Source organism: Thermobia domestica, chromosome 4 (assembly GCF_964235325.1).
Source record: "Thermobia domestica chromosome 4, izTheDome1.hap1.1, whole genome shotgun sequence".
Taxonomy (NCBI): Eukaryota; Metazoa; Arthropoda; class Insecta; order Zygentoma; family Lepismatidae; genus Thermobia; species Thermobia domestica.
Genome location: NC_137457.1, coordinates 237,673,935 through 237,694,794, shown reverse-complemented (window position 1 = coordinate 237,694,794; position 20,860 = coordinate 237,673,935).

Here is a 20,860-nt window from a genome sequence, read left to right as displayed (position 1 = left end):
GTTACAGGTATGTTGAACTATTGAATAAATGGCACTATAATGTTTAGATTTGTTTGTTTTCTCTTTTTCTAGATCGCATGACGAAGTAAGATTATGGTTGTTATGTCACTTGTAAGTAATCCATGAAAGTAGGTGATGTTATCATCTATTTTTCGTAACACGCCTTAGGTCTTCGCCCAGGTGATTCCGTCCGAATCTGGACCATTACGGTAAGGTGTATCGCGCCTTCCTTGAACGATTGTCGTGGGGACGAACTTTCTGAACCCACAAATAAAATAGTGCAAAGCTATATTATTTGAGGGCGAAGAGTAGAGAGTTCTCCACGGTGGCCGGTTAAGGATAGTGTGTACCGGGCAGCGCTATGCTGTACCGTAATAATACAATATTCTTCAAAGTAAGGAAGATCTTTAGTTTTCAAATAATGAAATTCGAAGTGAGGATTTACTAGTGCAAACTGTATGGAAGAGTTAGTGTTACTTGTTCTCTTAAGAACTTATTATCCAAAGTGATAGCGGTATTATGGATAACTCATTACAAGCTATCGTGAGAGATAATTGAATAAGGAAAATTCAATCCTTCCTAACAGCGACCTATGAAATTCAGAAAAATTATGTTGTACAAGTAACGAAGCAAATCAAGCGGTATCAGGTTTCGGAACTTGCTAATCCTTCGAAACGTTGAAACTTGCAGATAGTAAATCAAGTTTCTCGCAAACTTGTTGATAATGGCCCAATTCATTTTAGTCATCGCTAAAAAAAATCCCGGAACATGGAACATGGAAGATTACTGAAAATGTACGATATGGTAGAATAAATCATCGTTTACACATTAGTCAAGGCAAGTTAAACTAAAAAAAAAAAAAAAAAAAAGATGAGTGAAGCAAATTCTGAACAAGATAATTTTTGGTACACACATCCAGAATAGTATTAGAAACAATAGTGTAGAGTTCAATTGATGTTAATAGTAGGAAACCTGGGAAATCGCAGATATTTTGAAAGAGCTAATTTTTGACATTTTTAAACATTTTTGTGCTAAAACTATTCAAGATACGCAAAAATGTTGTTGGACCTTTCTTGTAGAGTATTAAATGACCAATAAATTGAAGAAAAGTACAATGCTATAAAACAATCCCCATCAGCATACTGCCGCCTATAGTCGGACAATTTGTTCATGCCGACCAGATGCCGCGGTCGGATTGCCGGCGCCGGACACCGGCGTCTTTCCGCTCGATTTTCGATCGCGACGAGCAAAAAGAGATTCGTTCACAAAAGAAAACAAAGAGAGTTAGAGGGTAATTTGTTGCTTTAAAATACAAACTAGGGCTTATATTTCCCTCGTATAAAGCTTTTTCGAAACAGTCGGCAGACAGTCGGACGACGACTGCAAAAAGAGACTGCCGGCAATTTCTTGAAAAACGACGTCGGCGAAAGTTTCAAGAACGCGTACGAGCGGCAAAGAGTCCAATTTTGGAAAATGAATAAAGCCTTTATCTTTTTTAATGATGAAGTAAAAATTGGAACTGTCCGAAGGTTTTTCTTGTGGGTGGGCACTAATTCCATAAAATAGCCTATGTCTTGTGAAAACAGAGTCGGCATACAGCAGACGGAACGACCGTGGAAAATGATGGTTGTAAAGACGTCGAAACGCTGGCGGCGTGCCGACAAATAAAGGAGCCAAAAGAAGGTCGGCAAACAGCGGAGGGACAGACCTTGGAAAGATGCTCGGCCAAGCGCCGAGCACCCTTGCCGCTGAAGAGCCTGATTGCAGAAATCGTAGTCTGGTTGCGCTGCCTGTATGTCGGGTTCGCGTTCATTTGTCACATGGTGATGCAGTGTGGGTGAACTGCTTCAAACAAAGTTCGTTGAGGTGAGTTTACAAGTGGGGAAAAATGTTTATGATAAAAATATTCGGTTAAAGTATATGTCAAGCTGCATCAGTTCCCGAAGGAGCAGGACGCTCATAGTTTTATGGATTATTCATTGAGTATGAAGTGAGAGAGCTATATACATGTGGTGAGTTAATTTAATATTATGCATATACGTTTCAAATTGTCATAAATTTTATTTGTTGTGTTACATATGTTAATTGTTGCTGCGCATGAAAAAGATTCGGTTATAGTATGTTCCCGCGCACTGGCGTCTCTGGCATGTAAAATTTGGGGGGATTAAAGAAAGATACTACCTAGCTCAATCTGCGTATTAACTTCGATTATTTTTCTTACCTTTCTGCTTACCCTCACGGATCTCCTAAGGCATATCAAGAACTCGATTACAATTGTACTTTCTGCGCTGGCTCAGTGGTAGAACGTTCACTTCTCGTACTTGGGGTCTCGGGTTAGATCCCAGCCATCGCCATGTGAACTTTGTGGTGGACAAACACTGTCTGCGTGGGTTTCCTTGGGGTTTTCCCGTTTATTTACACTTTCTTCATTCCACCATTTCATTCATTACTCATTATCACCGTCTTCTTTAGCCTAACCGACATAACCGTGGGACAAATAACTTAAAGATTTCACTTAATTTTTTTATTAAGAGATCGAGCGACAGTTAAGAAACTGTAGTACACGATTTTCTTCTTGAAATAGCAAAAGTTTACATGCCTTAGTTTTTACGGTAAGTGGCTTCTAACTCAACGGCAATGTATTTCTGCACAGTGTACGAAAGCTGTATTTTATGTTTACAACTGAAGCGTTACTAGTATGAAACCATAACAAGTGATATTGAAATATGTATGATTACAAAGCCCACATGTTTTCACTACCCTCGCTTACGCGTATACCCACCGTCGCTGACGCACTTGCTCCCTTCGGACACCCCCCGCGCTACCTACCGAACCCACCGCCATTGCCCTGCCCTGACTCAGTTATATAGAATGCATGCTTTTTAGTGGCCAACTAGCACCAGGGGCGGATCCAGGGGGAGCGATCGGTCCAATTGCAGGGGTGGATAACTTAACGTAACTGTAACGTAACAAAAATAGCTCTCTGTAACTAAATTATTAGTTATTTAATTTCGGTGGGTACAAGACATAACAAACATTTTCGTTATGAGGCAGTAACGTTATTCAAGCATGTAACGTTTTGTACCGTAACTAATTGAAGGAACAAATGTGTTTCTGGTATGCTTTATCACTCTTGTGGGCAGGAAATCTATAATTTGTACCACCACAATGAGATTCTTTCCTCTGCGGGTATCTAATGAATCGAAAATGTGCGGAACTGAAGCTATTTCGTTACAAATACTATTTGCCACATGAGTAACACAGTTCATCAGACAGGTTTGGTAAAGGTATTGTGTTTATCAGTTAGAGACCTTATCAGATCTTTGGAGAGTTCCTCGGGCATGGTATCAATTGTATTGTTCTTCGGAGGGTCACATTGAACTTCGTTCTTCAGGTGGTGAAGCAGAAAGAAATTTCGCTTTCATATGTTGTTATTGCAAATCTAATGCAGTAGAGAGAAAAAAGAACTTGGTCGATTTCTGTGAATATCATAGAAGAAAGTCAGTCACATACGACGAAAAAGCCAGGAGGAAGGGTCAGCGGGAAGCATAGAGTGAGCCAAAAGTAGCAAAGGGGAGGGAAAAATAGACAATGTCTTTCATTCTTCATCTTGCTCTCTTTTCATAGCGCTCTTCGGTGTCCACAACAAGAATAGGATTATTTGATGTGAGACCTGTTCCATGAATGGGGTCGCAAGCCTGTAAAAATCATATTATTATTATTATTATTATTATTATTACTAAAACAAAACTTTACAGTTCTATAGCCGACAAAATAGCTAGAAAATTGCGTGATGCATGGCCACGGGGTATTTCAGCGGATTTTGCTGATTCTTAATCCAGGCAGATCCCCAATTGGTTCACTATATTGAATCAAGATATATTATTTTTATTATTATTATTATTACTATTATTATTATTATTATTATTATTATTATTATTATTATTATTATTATTATTATTATTATTATTATTTCTAACGAGCGTAGACTAGTGGTTAGCGTTCTTCCTTCGCAAAAGGGAGACCCGGGATGCAAAGCTTGTGGCTTGCTACCCTGACTAGTTACACCAGTTTTTTCGCGGTTCCACAAGGTGAATGTCGGGATGTTATCTTTAAGCATAAATCCTGCCTGATTTTCTTTTTTCCTTTTTCTACTGTTGATGTTAAAATATTCTGTTGTAAATTGGCCTTAGAGGCTGTATTTGAAATATTGTTACATAAATAAATGAATGTTTAGAGCACACCAGGCACACGTCCTATTTTTTTTTCTTTTTTTTTAGGGATCCTAAGATTTTTGAGGGGTCTTATACGTATATTGTAATATTTAACCTGTGCTATTCAATATCTGAAAAGCTTAAGTAATTGTTAATTAGTGCCTCCTATTTCTCAGAAAAAATGATAGTGCTAGAGATATAAAATAATTTTTTTAGGAGATATCATTCATTTCGATATGAAACAAATATATTTGTGTTATGAAAGTTCACAAACATTCGTCGACCTACGACGTTTAGTGAGGGCGGGGAATCTGAATTCAGTAGACCCCACGTAGCTCCTGGTTTCAATTATCAGTAGGAGATAAAGTGTTACCTAGCATCTTGAGACAATGGGAAAACTTCCTAAGTTAAGACTAAGGTAGACTAACGGAGTCTGGTTACCTGTTATGTGTCTTCCTTTCACTTGCAGCAATAATGCTATTGTTTAGGGTGGGAGCAGGAAAATTCGGTGTACGGAAAACTCGGTGTGAGGAATGTTAGGTGTAAAGAAAGATTCGTTGTAGTAGGCCGTAGGATTTATTAAAAACTCAACTTTGAGGATAAATGAGTGTATTAGTTTGAAGTTCAAATTTTGTGTAGAGCGTACTTTTACTGTCTACTATCATTTTTACTGTTTACTGTCTACTTTATATTGCTTTATATTGAATTGTGTTCCTGAAATTATTGGAATTCTAGATTTCGAGTGATTTTAACATTTTATGGCACTTACATGACGAGAAAGTTGTCCTCCAATCAGACACTTTAGTCCTCAAAGTCCCCCAATCAGACACTTTAGTTTGTTTACCTTAAGGCAAAAAAACTAAAGTGTCTCATTGGAGGAGAAGTCAACTATTTGTACAACTATTATCTGATAAAACCATTCTGCTTTATATTGCCCTTTCCACTAAGACTATTTTGATCAATATATTTTTGCTTTTTACATATGTATATACAGAGTGATTCTTTGAAAACTCACGTATTTCATTTGGCTCTAGAATTTTTAACTGAAGTCAGATTTTCATGCGGTTTGCTGCAAATCATCAAGGAGGGAAGGGAGATTTATGGGACTATGTTTACTGGTTTAAATTCATCCGGGGTAATATAGAGCAGGCCGCAAGAAAAACAGCAAATATTCGCCATTGTAGGTTACAGTTCGAATGAGATATTGGATATTTGAAGCGAAATCACATGTTGAATAGGGATTTCTTGGGTGACTTAGAGTCGGTACCTGATATCTTTCACAACATCCACCAGCGAGGTCCGATGCTTTCCTGTCTTCCTCAGAAGCGATCCTGTTTCCTGCAATTTATTTACTAACGATCATATTATGTTCCTGTCTGGGGTAGAACGTAAGGCAAAGTTGCATGTAAATGCCCTTTCCGTAGCAACAACAGATCCCGTTCTCCAAAAATTGTGTAACTATAAAATCATGTTGCTCCAAAGAGTACATTATTGTAACTGTGTCTTGATCATATTGATATAGTAGCACAGCATAATTATCGCTCCAACGGCCCAGTTTCTTGTTTCTTATTGAGCGTCGCGAGGTTGCCATCTAACGAAGAAACTCAAATCTCCACACCGCACCTCACCTAATTCCAATTCGATACACGGGCGAATATTTGCTGTTTTTCTAGAAGCGTGGCCGATATTACCCCAAATGAATTGAAACCAGTAAACATAGTTCCATAAATCTCCCAACATTTCTTGATCATTTGCCACAAACCACATGAAAATCGGACTTCAGTTAGAAATTCTAGACCCAAATGAAATCCGTGAGTTTAAGAATCACTTTGTATATATTCTATGATGTACTATAGGAAAGTTGTTTTTAGTTGTTCGTATAACTATTCTCTGAACTTATAATTGCTTTATTTCTGACAAAAAGTGTCAGCTTCATTGTGTGATGAAAAGTAGTTTATAGTAATACACCGCGAAACACATGCAAGAGGTAGTGGACTGAAGGTAAAAATAATAATAATAATAATAATAATAATAATAATAATAATAATAATAATAATAATAATAATAAATTTGCTTTTCTTGAAATAGGAAATAAGATTTTATTCGCTACATTTTATGGTTTTCGTTTTCACAATATGAAGTCTCGTAAATTATCGTAAGTGGTAATATTCAATATGTATTACACCGAATCTTCCTTACACCACAATTTTCCTACACCGAATTTTCCTAGACCCGTTTAGGGTTAAAATTCATAAAGTATACTGCGGGGGGAGGGGTTAGTAAAATCAATCCCATGTAGCAAGTTTACACATGTACATGGAAAACAATATTTCAATTTAAACTATGTAAAATATTTTTATGACAAAAGTTGGTGTATACTATATTTTCTTTATGACATCGTGTATATCCCTCAATTTTAGGTTAAAATCTACCAAGAATAAAAGTTTAAGATCACCTTTCTCCGTAATTTTTTTTTTTTTTTTTTTTTTTTAATATATGTATGGTCAACGATAATTTTCGTTAGAAAGTTTTCGGTTTTGGGGTAATTTGGCGTACTTTTATTTGAGGCTTCCCGATTTTTATTCCCTCTGCTCTGAGTTAAAACCAATAAGAAATAAATTAGTGGGTTTATCCTCCTAGCCCCCGTGCATTTCTCTTAGAGTTCAATGGTAAATTTTCTATAATTCATTCGGTTTTGATACAATATAATGTTTTTTTTCCCACTCTTTCTATAATCCCCAGTGCTTGGAATTAAAATCACTCAAGAATGAGCGGTGAATTCAACCCCCTTCCCCCTCAACGTAAAAGATATTTTTATCGGTAATTTCCTTTACAACTACACCGAGAAGAAATGAGTGATACGTAAAATTGTATGTTACCTTTGTAAATCCTGTAGCTTTTGGACTTAACGTACAGCAAACGTATAACTGAAAACGCATGTTTTATAATACTTTCTGCATAAGTATTCCAATTCCATTTGTACGTACTTTCCGTATGAAACAATATAGGCTATCAGGATCTCACATGCAAATGGACGTATATAACATATAGCTGACGAAGGCGACATACATATATGTATATTATAAGGAAGACTGTTAGATATCCGACATCGTGCAACGGCATGATGTAACATCTAAGGGCAGGGCATATGTGGCATACGGATAACGTTTGTTCCCTACTGATTTCTGTAGTAAGTAAGTGGATTCCGTATATTTGTACAATATACCGCTGTCCGGAGAACGAATTTTTCTCAGTGTATGGGTAGTGGATCTGAAAAGGAAGGGGGGTTGTATGACATTATGCCGTCTCTCGAGGCTATCTTTGCCCATTGTATTTTTTTAGGAAGTGGGGAATGCCATAGATATTTTTTGGAAGTGGGGTAAGGCGTTTAGTCGCCTTCCCCGTTTACAACTGTTCGATTTTAGTGTAATATGCCGTATATTTTTCTTAAGGCTTCCTAATCATTCGCTCTACATGGAGCCGAAATCAGTAAAAAATAGCTTAGTGGTTTTACCCTCTCCCCAATTGTTTATAGTTTCAAGATAACTTATATAAATCTCATTCGGTTTGCTGCAGTATTTTCTTTGATTTTTTCCGTAATCTCCTGTTCTTGTAATTAAAATCGGTCATAAATGAGCGATGAATCACTCCCTTGCCCCTTTCTTTATATTAAGAAATATGTCCAAGACATCTTTCGTAAAAATATTAGATTTTCATGGAATATACTTTTTGAGGCTTTAAATTCATTTCCACTACTTCGATTTAAACTAGGTAGTGAATTTATCTTTTAAATAATAAATAATATGAAAACCATATCCAATTTACTTGAAACTTAGTGCAAACATAGCTACAATAAAATAAATAAGGGATAATGTTTATTTTCCTGTTCTGTGAAAACTACTATAAAGAGTTAATGGCCCCTCTCTAAATATTTTGCAGCTAAATCTGAAAGTAGTAGAAGAATATGACTAATTCAGTTGTAGCTCCGTTCATACATACATTACAATAGTAAAATAATATATTATGAACTTTATTTTTGCATGAAAAGCTCGTTCAAGGGAAATATTTTCGCCCCTTCGGAAATATTTTAATGACAGTAAGAGAAACACTAGAACACGTCCAGTTACCTTGAACTTGTATATATGTACATACTAAGGATAAAATATAAGCGCTTTTTTCTTTTCTGCGGAAACCCATGGAAGAGACAACACATCTCTAAAAATTTTGCAGCTGACTCCGAAAATGGCAAGATATGTCTAGTTTACTTAAAATTACGTGCATACATAATACCTAACAATAAAATAATGGTTTTCTTTTAAGTCAGCAAGAAAATTAAAATGGCAAAATCCCCTTCAAATTATTTAGCAGAGATTGTCGAATATGTCATATCAATATGTACTATTGACTTATAACTGCGTACAACAGCTGAAAAGAAATGAATCCAGAGGTTAGCCTGGTGAAAAGTACCCCAGAAATTCATAATTTCCCTGGGAAACCATTTAACAGTTTTATATTATGTAGGTTTAGTTTTATGTATTTTACACCAAATGTAGTAAAAATATAAAAAGTAAAATTGTTGTGTTACTCTATTTACATTATAGTAGAATCATAACAGATAGGGAGACGATTTGTAGCTATTATTATTATACTAGCGTATTTCCGAGATTTTACTTTATGTGCATTGTTTTTAGAAAAATGAAATATTATTTATATTACTTTCTAAGGTTGCTAAACCCATCGATTTTTGCAGAACATTTACTCCTTGCTATAGTACTCCTGGCCTGGACTAGTGACCGCAGAATTTAAAATCTCAATAAAGGTTTGTATTACTTCTAGAAGCACCAGTTGATGTTTAGTGGAAGTAGAGCACGAATTACATTTAGTTTATACTTCATTTTTTTTTAGATAATGGTCTATCAGCAGTATTTTAAGTTATTTTCAATTCCTTTAGAAATGGCATAGTGGTTCCAGATAAGATCATTGAATATATTCTCTACAAAGTGCTGGAGGCAAAACGAGAAATAATTGGAAAAGGTCTTGAGAGGGGAGAGGGAAATCCCTGACTGTGAGCAGCACATCTGTTCGCAAGGATCAAATTGGAGCCGACAACCTTCAATGCTACCAAAAAATGTTCGTTACTCTTGATCTAAAATTAAGCGTAAAATTGAAACAATCATTTTTTCAAGCCAAGAGAAAGGCATAAGGTTAGAATTAGAAGTTGAAGAAAATAACTCTATCAATTTCATGGATATGAAGATAGAGAAGCAAGGTGAGAAAGTGACTACTAGTTGGTATCAGAAATCGTGTTGGGCAGGTATTTATTGCCACTGGAGAAGTGATGTAGACAAAGCAACTAAGAAGAATTTCATTAGGAACATGGAAAGGAAGATAGAAAACATCAACAGCGAGGAAGAGGGAAAGAAAAAAGATTTGGAAAAATTCTACAAACAATTGAACAATAATGGATATAGGATAGAGCAGTTTAGGAGAAAGAGAAAAGAAGATAATATGGATAGGAAAGAAGAGGAAGACAAGAAGTGGTACGGCATTCAGAGCATAGGCGAAAAGACCGAAGTGCTGAAGAAGTTATTAAGAAAAGGTGGTGTGAAGACTTATAGAAAAGGAGGAGAAACTTTGTTGAAGTGCATAAGGAAGAAAAGGAAAAGGAAGGAAAATCATATAGAGGAGCAGGAAGAAGGAGTGATATATGAAGTGAAGTGTAGTGAGTGTGACATGAAATACATAGTGGAGACGGGGAAAAGGCTTATGGACAGATTAAAACAACATAAGGATGATGTTAGACTGAAAAGGGATAATAATGCTATATACAAACATGTGAAGGAAACGGGACATAAAATAGACTGGGAGGGAGCTAGGGGTTTAGAGAGAGAGAAGAGGAAGATTATTAGAAAGTGGAAAGAGGCTAGAAGAATAAAGAGAGAACAAGAGGAGAACCTAATGAATTGGACAAGCGGTATGAATATACACGAGCAATGGGAGAAATTGTTGGATGGGATAGAAAAGGAACAAGAAAAGTGCATATAAGCTATTAATATTTATTTATTTAATTATTTAAATTTATATATTTATATATTTAGTTATATATATATATTTTTTTTCTTTTCTTATTTAATATTTTCTATTTGTTATTTACTTTCTTTGTATGTCATCTCATTAAGGAACTGTTAGAAAAAGTGAAATGGCTCATTATATTTTTCTGTTTGCGCGTAAGTAACTTTATCCTCATTGGTTCCCTCCGACCAATGAGAGAGAAGAAGGGGCGTGGCCTTTCACTTTCTCATGTATATAAGATCTGCTGTCACATGTCTTATCTCAGTGTTTGTGTCTGATGAAGAGGACGTTAGGTCCTTGAAACTGTAACATTGTAAGTATAGTTTTTAATATATTTCATTCTGCTCTGGTCAGAACTGTGTTTTATTTGAAACAATCATCCAACTTCTATTGCTTTTCTGTGTACATTTGGAGCATTTTTAGTTCCATACTTCATTAGATATTCATGAAGTAAAATTTACGTTATCTTAGGAGGACTGAGAAACCAATGGTAAAAGGTATAGGATCCTCGATATTTATTAGCCGAAGCGCCTTCCGTGATGCACCTTCACGATTCTGTTCAATGACAGAGGGTTGCGGTGGCTCGGTGATGGAGTATTCGCCTTTGGTTCGTGTGAACTTCAGTTCAATCCAAGCTCGCTCCAAGTGAGCTTTTGTGGTGAACAAGTCTTGCGTGCGTGAATTCTCCCGTTTCTTTCGACTTTCTTGCCGTTGAACGATCGCAGTGATAATTTCTCCTCGACACAGAAAGACATGATCTATCACCTCCACCATAAAACATTATCATATCAGCACCTTCTGCAGGTGGGTGGTGGTATTGGAAAATATGTTCCTGTTGTGATCACGATTCAACTACTGTCCTGACCGTTTTCGATTGTTGTCTAAAGTCCTGATTGTTTACAATTGCAGATCTATTTTTCACAATCTAATGCAGGAAAACTTCTCGGTTATTCCATACACTCAAAGAATGGCATACGTGTTAACGGCGATATTAGCCGATGTAACTCATGTAGCCATTAATCCAACTTTTTCTACTTGCTGATTGGGTGGAACCTCAAACAATAGTGTCATGATCTGTATCAAATTCGTTTACAATTTTAGGAATACTTTTCCGAAGATCTGCTTTTACAGTCATCCTAAGGAGCTCATCAGAACATGTTCTTGGTCGGTGTACGCGGGGTTTAGTTTTCAATGTTTTCACTGGCACGAAAGTTTAGAAACCAATACCATATAGTGTGTTCATTCACCACTTCTGGAGCAAATGTACTTTGTATTTCGCGGCTAGATGTAAAGAATATTTTAACTTGAACTCTTGAACAAAATACCAATCGCATTTATGCGTTCTCCATGATGTATTTTCACACGATTCTGATCAACGACAAAGGACCGCGTGGCTCAGTGATACAGCATTCACTTTTGGGCGTGGGCGAAGGCAACATGAAGTTATACGAGCATGACAACGCATTTTGGGAGTATTTGGGAACTGTGTCGGACATCTTAGCTCTTGTAGACTGGGCTCCTTTGTTGCTAATCGCCTATTTCAGCGTTCTTTATAACTCGCACACAGTGACACACCAACGGGGTCCAATGGGTCTGGAGCTTCCTCAAAACACCCTAACTCTATATATAGTTGTACACTTTCTCAATAAAACTATATTTGTTCAACATGGAAATGATTGATATAGCACAAAAATTTGATTTTACACTTCATCTGTACTCTTTCTCTTATAAGAGGCCGCGGTGGTTCAGTTGCAGAGCGTTCACTTCTGGTGCATACGGTCCCTGGTTCGATTTCCGCTCACGCCAAGTGAACTTTGTGGTGGACAAACACCATGTACGTGGATTTTCTCGGGGTTCTCCCGTTTCCTCCCACTTTCTTCATTCCACCATTTAATTCATTTCTCACCATCATCATCGTCTCCTTTAGCCTAGCCAGTATAACCGTGGGATGTAAAACTGAAAGATTTCATTTCATTTCTTTTTTTCTGTATTATTATTATTATTATTATTATTATTATTATTATTATTATTATTTGCTTGCTTATTCGAAAGCAGTGTTCCCAGAGCTACACTGACATCCTTCCGGTGTAGCACCGAGGCTACAGGAGATGGAGACCAACAGTCTAAAGTAGGATCTAAACCATGGTAATGCCTTTAACCTCCTCCACCAAAAACCGTCCCGGGACCACGTCCATCAAAGGAGCGGGCTCTAGGTTTTTAGACCAGCAGGAAGAGCATAGGCGTTACTAAAGAGGAACTACTCCCAACTAGCAACTGCTCATTACTCCAAAGAAGAAGAGCTACTATTATTATTATTATTATTACAAATTAATAATAATAATAATAATAATAATAATAATAATAATAATAATAATAATAATAATAATAATAATAATAATAATAATAATAATAATAATAATAATAATAATAATGTACAGGTGTCATAAAGGTTAGTGGTAGCCCAAGCCATCAAACCAGTATACGGCACTGTTATGTATTAGTTTCCCTAATTCATAATCCTTTGTTCAGACGCGCTACTTCGTTTGACTTAGTCAAGCTTAGACTGTACTGAATGGGCAGAGTGGTAAATAATCTGTGCTCTACTGGTAAATCATTTGTAAAACTAGTTTACGTATGACCTCGAGTTTGACTTATTTCATTTTTTTAAAAGAAAATACAGGTTAGGGCTACTCAACAAAGTAAAAAAAAAAAAAGAAGTTCATAAAACAAAGTAGGTTTCTGTAGTGCAATATTTTCACAATTAATATTGAAACAACAAAAGGTAATAGATTTCTACCACTTCCGATTTTAGTAGAGATTAGAATACAGACGAAATGCATATTTTTGGGACGCTTAACTGATTGCAGAAAACAGCTTCTTGTTATCTATTATAGATTTATTCTATAACTCTCAACGTTAAAACAGGAAGTTTCTGATTTTCGACTACTTCCGGTTTGAATAGAGGCCTAAGACAGAACATGGCAGCTATTTTTAGAACGCTGAACAGAATGCAGAAAACCGCTTCTTACTGTTACTACCTGACCAGCGAACGAGTGCGGGCGGCCGGTTTTGGAACTAAAATGCAAGCAGCAGTGTTTCATATCGGATTACTTGTAATCAATCTATCACAGTTCTTTTTGTCCTGTTCGTAATAAACCACTTCACTCATATGCTCAAGTCAGGAGCAGATCCAGGGGGCGATTACTCCCCCAGAATAGGATATTTTTTTTTATTTTAAAAATAAAACCAAAGAATTTTCACCTTTATATTATAAATGTAAAATAAAACCTAAAATAGGTAGGCCTTACTTTTTTTGTTTTCCGTTGCAGAAGTTAAATAAAGCAATAAATTGCAAGAAATTACTTACATTGGCGTTCTTGCTTAAAAAAAAAAAATGTCCACCCTCGAAATCGTAGGTGGCCATTTCTGTTCTAGAAATTGCAGACAATAGCTCCTTCCCCTTTTTTAAAGTTGTTTTTACCTCTTTTTTTTTCCCAATACACTCTTACCTTGATTAGACCTCGAACGACCGCCTCCCAAATATTCAGCCTGGATCCGCCCCTGGTTCAAGTTAGGACAAACAGTTTCGAAAGTTATTGAAGTTATTTGCAGAACATCTTAAGTAACAAACAAAAAAAAAAAAAAAAAAAAAAAAACTACAACAAAAATACACCCTTCATATTAACTTGCAAACAAACTAGCAAGCAGCATTTTACAAGTTGCTCCTGTTTTATAATGACATCGAATAAAACGTAATCAATTTTTATAAAATCTGCTTAATACACGGTAGAAGCTCACTGAATTGTCAGTTGTGCTATGTTGTTTTTAAATTGGTAATTTCCATTCATATATCACTATTCACAATACATCTGCAGTACTGTAGGAATGGTTCACTTCAACCACATAATTTACGGCGTTCTTTATTAAGCGGAAAGAGATTAGGCTATGCATAAAATCCAAACTGCAACTTTTAAAAACCGTTGGATACACTGCAGAGTGAAACTCTCCGCTCCCCTGTCCCACCACACTTGGCAAGAAACTGATGTAAACACAACAGGAGCGCCATCCTCCCAAAACCGCACTGCTATCCTGTTCAGGTAATACAATTCCTGTTCTATGAATATGACTATTGAAACCGGAAGTGGTTCATTCCTACGACTTCCGGTTTCAATTGAAGATCAATAGAGGACATGAAATGTATTCTTGCAGTTGCGTAGCGAGAAACTCATCAAGGAGGTGATCACACACAAGTATTTCATATATATATATATATATATATATACAGGCATGGGCGCCGATACTGGGGGACCAAGGTGACCCGGGACCCCCCAAAAGCACATATGGGCCCCCTTATTGTATTTAAGAAGACTTAATATTTGAAATAATTTGAATGCAATTTGTTTTAAAATCCTCATATATGCCTTCTCCATCTAAATGAAGCCCCCCATTTTACAGAGAAATCGGCGCCCTTCTACACAGGCGCGGATCCGAGGGAAGGCTATAGAAGCTATAGCCCCCCCCCTTGACGATTAGGTATACACTGGTTAAAATGGGCTTCAATTCTGCTTTACACTGGATAAAGCTGCAAGCTATGGTTTAGCCCCTCCCTTGTTCATATCCTAGAACCGCCACTGTATCTATCTATCTATCTATCTATCTATCTATATATATATATATATATATATATATATATATATATATATATATATATATATATATATATATATACAGGGCCGGATTTAGGGGCTACAAAGGTGCACTTCCCTCCCTCCTTGTATATATACACTACCTAAAATGAGAAGCGAGCAGGGAAAATAGCAACACATTCCGAAACTTTTTGCCATCATGTTTCTGTTTGGGGCTTAAAAGAAAGCAGAGCTTTGCAAAAGCATGATTTTCTGAAGGTTGAAGGAAAAGAATTCACCTAGCAAAATAATATAACTTTTGTCAAGTAAGTAAGAAAACTAAGGTAAGAGGAGAGAAGGACATTTTTGTCCTGAATTCCACTTGCGTCCCTGTTTAAAATATTTCGGCCAGTAGTTACTGAAAAAGAAGATACAACGTACAAGGCAAGTCGAGCCGAGACTGTCGGCGACCGAGCCTAGACATATTTTATAATGATCTTTATTCCTTAAGCGATACTTGGAAATCAAATTTGATTTAAATCTGACCAATAGTTACCGATAAATAAAGTACCACATACAAACCGAGCTTAACCGAGCCTGTCCTTTGCCGAGTCGGCCACCAAGTATAGAGATATTTATTCTTTGGACAATGGGCTATCTGCGCACCAAATTTCGATGATATTTGGCCAGTAGTTACGGAGAAATAAAATAGAACATACAAGGCAAGACGAGCCGAGCCTGTCGCCGACTAAGCTCGGCCATCACATGTAGTGATCTTTATTCCTTAGATAATTGGGTACTTGTACATCTAATTTGGTTTAAATTTAGCTGGTAGTTACCGAGGAATAAAGTACTACATGCACACATACTTAATTACATCTGGAGTAAAACTTCAAGCTCCCTTATGCTTACTAAGGAAACTAAAAAGAAAAGTTCTATCATTACAAATGGAATGTACTTCATGTAAGCAGAATCCACTTTCAACATTACAACACTAATGGGGGAGCTTGAGCGGGGTGAGTATGCCACTGTACTTTTGAGACACTTGAGAGCTATTCGATTGGAGAAAACTGCTTTCATCTATCTTTTACCGCTCTGGCTCTATGTAGACCAATATTTATTGAAACGAGAAATTATAGTTGAATGAACCACTTCCGGTTTTAGTAGAGAGTTAATAATAGAGATTAAATATGTTCTTTCGAATCAGAAACCCGGATCTTAATACGTATTACGTTTTTCGATCTATGATGATCAATGATCAAACCGGAAATTGTTTATTTAAACCACTTTCTGTTTGAGAAGACTATTTTAATAACAAAGTCACTTCCTAATTCTTGACTCTTTGTATTTTTACCAAATTTGGTGATGATCCATGAAATACTTTATTTATTTACTTTTAGTCACACACGGACACACGCGAATATGGTAAATATATAATGGAGTCTTGATAAACCAAACTCTAGTTATTAAAAAAAAATTACAACGAAAACTTGATTTTTGCCATCCCTGCACACAATTAATCCGTTCTAACCACAGAAACATCGTACTATGTGTGTTTTTGTGATAAATATTATAAAAAGAAAAGAAATCTATCCTTCCAGAAAACAAAAGAAATAGGCAAATATATAAGAAACATTTAGACTTTTTTCGTTGTACATTTGTGAGTGGAAGCGATTAAAGCTACTGTTTCTAAGGAAAATCCATCCGTTTCAAGCAACAAAAGATGTAGAAAAGCAATTGGAAAGACATTCCATACTGAGGTTTCAAAGATCATTATCTTTGTTCTACGAAGCATTTTGTTGACACTTGAATCATACCAACTTACGCCGAAAAAGCACATTCAGATAGTTGCGTCGTAAAGTTGTGGGAAATCGGTAGGAAGGGAGACTGCTCAAGGCATAAATGATTATGAAACTGGAGGGGTAGACACGGGTTTCACTTTTCAAATTGTCATAATACATCCCTCCTCAGCATTTGTTCTTCAAAGAATGTCATCCATAGTATTCATGAGGTTTGCAAGTGGTCTTTTGACTCTTTACCTGCAGCAACTCAATACGGAAGAATGCATTACAATTAATCGAAGTAATTGCAAAATTGTGACAGTCATCTGAATTGTATTACTCTTTGGAAACAAAATTACCATCTTTGTACAAAATTACAAGTTCCTAAATACAGTATTTTCTAAGATATTTATGGATTAAATTTTACATGTTATCTTATGAAGATTCTGAAGCCTCTGATGATGGGAAGACATCCCCTTAAGCTGTAGGTCATGTCTGACAGGGGCATAGCCAGGGAGGATCACCCGGCTCAATCCCTTCCCCCCATTAGTGTTGCGATGTTGAAAGTGGATTCCGCTTACATATAGTATGTTCTATTTGTGATCCTGATGTATGTGTGTATGTAGTACTTTATTCCTCGGTAACTATCAGCTAAATTTAAACCAAACTTGATGCGCAAATACCAAATCATCTAAGAAATAAAGATCACTACATGTGATGGCCAAGCTCAGCCGGCGATAGGCTCGGCTCGGCTTGCCTTGTATGTTCTATTTTATTTCTCCGTAACTACTGGCTGAATATCATCGAAATATGGCGCGCAGATAGCCCATTGTCCAAAGAATAAAGATCGCTATACTTTACAAAGCGACAGGTCAAAGGACAGGTTCGCCTTTACAACAACACAAGAACTACGAATATATTTTGTTTGACGGAAGGGGAAGGGGCTGAGGTATAATCTTGGGTGTGAGAATGTGTTCATTTGGCCCTGTACATTGTCAGTTATTCTGTTCAAACGCCATATTTCTTACCTTTCCATGCCGGTATAGGTAATGACATCTATATATTGATTTGCTATATATTACAGGCACGCCACGAAACCTTCTAGTCTGAATCCAGCAACATGATCATATATATATATATATTTTGCAAGATATAATTTATGCAAATGTCTATCGCCGAACTGAAATATTCAGTCACCATTGGCGACCTGGCGATCGAAAATTCCAACCTGGCGACCAATTTGGTACATGGTTTTGTTTTATATTAGTTAGGCACCAGATAAGGCTTGGAAAAAATACATTTTTATTTTTTTAAAAGAACAAAACGTGTTTAAAACATAAAAAAAGATGTTCAAAATGTTTTAAACATGTTTTAAAACACAGACGAAAAAAACATGTTTTAACCATTTTGAACAGTTTAAAAGACGATTTTTAACATGTTTCAAAATCATGTAATGACTTATTTCTTAGAACTTTTTGCTTCTTAGTTGCAACCGACTTTTCATTTATTTTATCCTGATAAATTACACTGTGGTGGGTACAGAATATTTCAGTATAGATTAGTAATTCTCAACTTATTTCATATTCCAACCCCTTTTTATCACACCCTCTTGCCAGTGATTCTCATAAGTACTTTCTTGGTAGTAATTAGCTTTTTAGGTAGATTTTAAAATCTACCTACTGTGGAGATTTCACATAATCTATCAATATGCATTGTGAAACAAAAGTCCTCACCACCCTTGTGCTTTGAGAACGGGTTGAGGGAGAATGATGAAACTTTTAAGTGGTCTGACACATCAGATAGTGCTATCAAGCATCATGGCTGCCATCTTTGATTGGAATTCAAAATTTCAAATACAAGTGAAGTCATGTTACGTGTTTTAAGGCTAGAACTTTACCAGAAATACGCTTTTGCGGCCTTCGTTCAATTCAATGTTTTACTCTTTTTAATACCCAGTCCCATGGATCGAACAATTTCCTTTGTTAGCATTCCAGCCTCCCACATCCCAACTATTGCTTCTCTAGTTATAATGGACGAATAGCTTTCCATTTTCGCTTTTTATTATGAATCAATTTGCCGCACACAACAAACGGTCTTTTCCGCAATTAATGTGTGTTAAGTGTTGTAAAAGTAGAGTTTTTTTTTTTTTTTTTTTTTACTTCAAAACGGGTCAAACTAGCAAGAAAAGTAGCTACATGTCAGTAAATTCGGTAACAGCCCCGCTTAAATGAGTTCACAGTTACTGAGTTCAATACTATGGATAACGTTACATACTACTGGTATATTTTAGAAACAGATTTTAATTCAGATGTGACTTTGTATATTCATTAGCTGTTCACTTCCTGCTAGTAACAAATTGTTTGCAACTTTCCTCTATGCAACATATTAAGACTATACTATCAAGTACAATGTTTGTGTCTTCTGATATGCAATTGCTTATAAGTGAATAAAGTATTTTTAAAGAAATGGTTAGCGTATTTCGTTTCCATGTTACACTTCTCAGGTTCAAATCCAAATAGAGGTTTGTATTTAGTAGAAAAATATTTTATAGCACTATTCTACATATACTGTTGATAATAAATAAATCAAAACTTACCCTTTCAGACACGAACATGACAAACACGTTATGAGTTTTACTTTCCAACATTGTAATAGTTTCAAGTTTCTGCCAAGTTAAGCTCGAAAGATGCCACGTAAGATAGCTTTTCTGGAAACAATTCGGTGTGTTTCTGACCTCTCATTACTTCGTTCTGGATGCATTTTTGCTTCAGTTTTAGGATTATATGTAGTCACCAAGCTTTGATAAAGCGCTACATTTGACTCTGATAGTTCTGTTACTTTAGATTTTATTAATGCGCAAAGTTCGTTTCATCAGTTACTCTTTTATGAACATCAGAAGTTTTATGGTGCTTCCCGTACATATGGAAAGCTGAAATTTAGTATTGGTACGCTTGGTTTAGTGTGCAAGTAACAAACAATCACTTTATATTTCCATCCCTCAATACCTAACAGTGGGGTGTGCAGATTATATAGCAACAACCAGAAACGAAAGAAAGGAAGAACGGGAAAAAATGAAACCACATTAAACATTTCATGGAAAAGATGTAGTCACGTCATGAGATATCTTCACACTCGGAAAATTATTGTATGTCTTACAGGACCGATTCTATTCTGCTTGAACGCTTGCACTTTTACTGTCGGAACACTACAGTACAGCCTCTTACTTAGCTTTATGACTTGGCCAATACCCAGCGAATCATTGACGCTACAGCGCGCTTTTATATTTCAATGTTCACATTTCTTATTGAAATGCCTATTACATGCACATATTAAAGAACAGTTTGCAGCAATTTTGAAGTGAATATGAATATAAGTGTAGCAGCATGCCTATTGATATACTCGACCTAAATTCACATACGGATAACGATGGTAGGTTTTAATAGCTTCAGAGTTCCGTAATAGCCAAATCATGTAAAATATGAAGCCGTATGTTCATCTTTCGTAAATAGTTTTAAAATTTTGTAGTTTAGTTTACAAGCGTTGTGTAAGTGATTTGTGGCGTAATCTTAACGAAGGGGACTATCAAGAAGACCACCAGTTCGATTCCCGTCGTAGTAGTTGCTTTTCTTGTTCGATTTATTGTAATGTTATATTTACTTTTATTATTATTATTATTATTATTATTATTATTATTATTATTATTATTATTATTATTATTATTGCAAACTCGATGACATGGCTACATCTTTTACATGTACTTTTTAATGGGATTTCAAGTCTTGTTGAAGAAGCAACATACTTCACTGTAATGGCTTAGGGAAGGAAAATGTCATGTTTTTTTTGTTTTTAAATTTGTATTTGGACGCAAAACAAGCCTGGATACAAAATGCCCTTGATTGGGGCCGCGGTGGCTCAATGGTAGAGCGTTCACTTCTGGTGCATGGGTCCCTTGGTTCGATCCCAGCTCGCGTCAAGTGGACTTTGTGTTTGACAAACACCGTTTGCGTGGGTTTTCTCGGAGTTCTCCCGTTTCCTAATACTTTATTCATTCCACCAATTCATTCATTTCTCTTCATCATTGTCTCATTTAGCCTAGCCGGCATAAACGTGGGACGTAAAACTGAAGAATTTCATTTTCATTTTCATTTAAATTTCCCCTTTTTATACC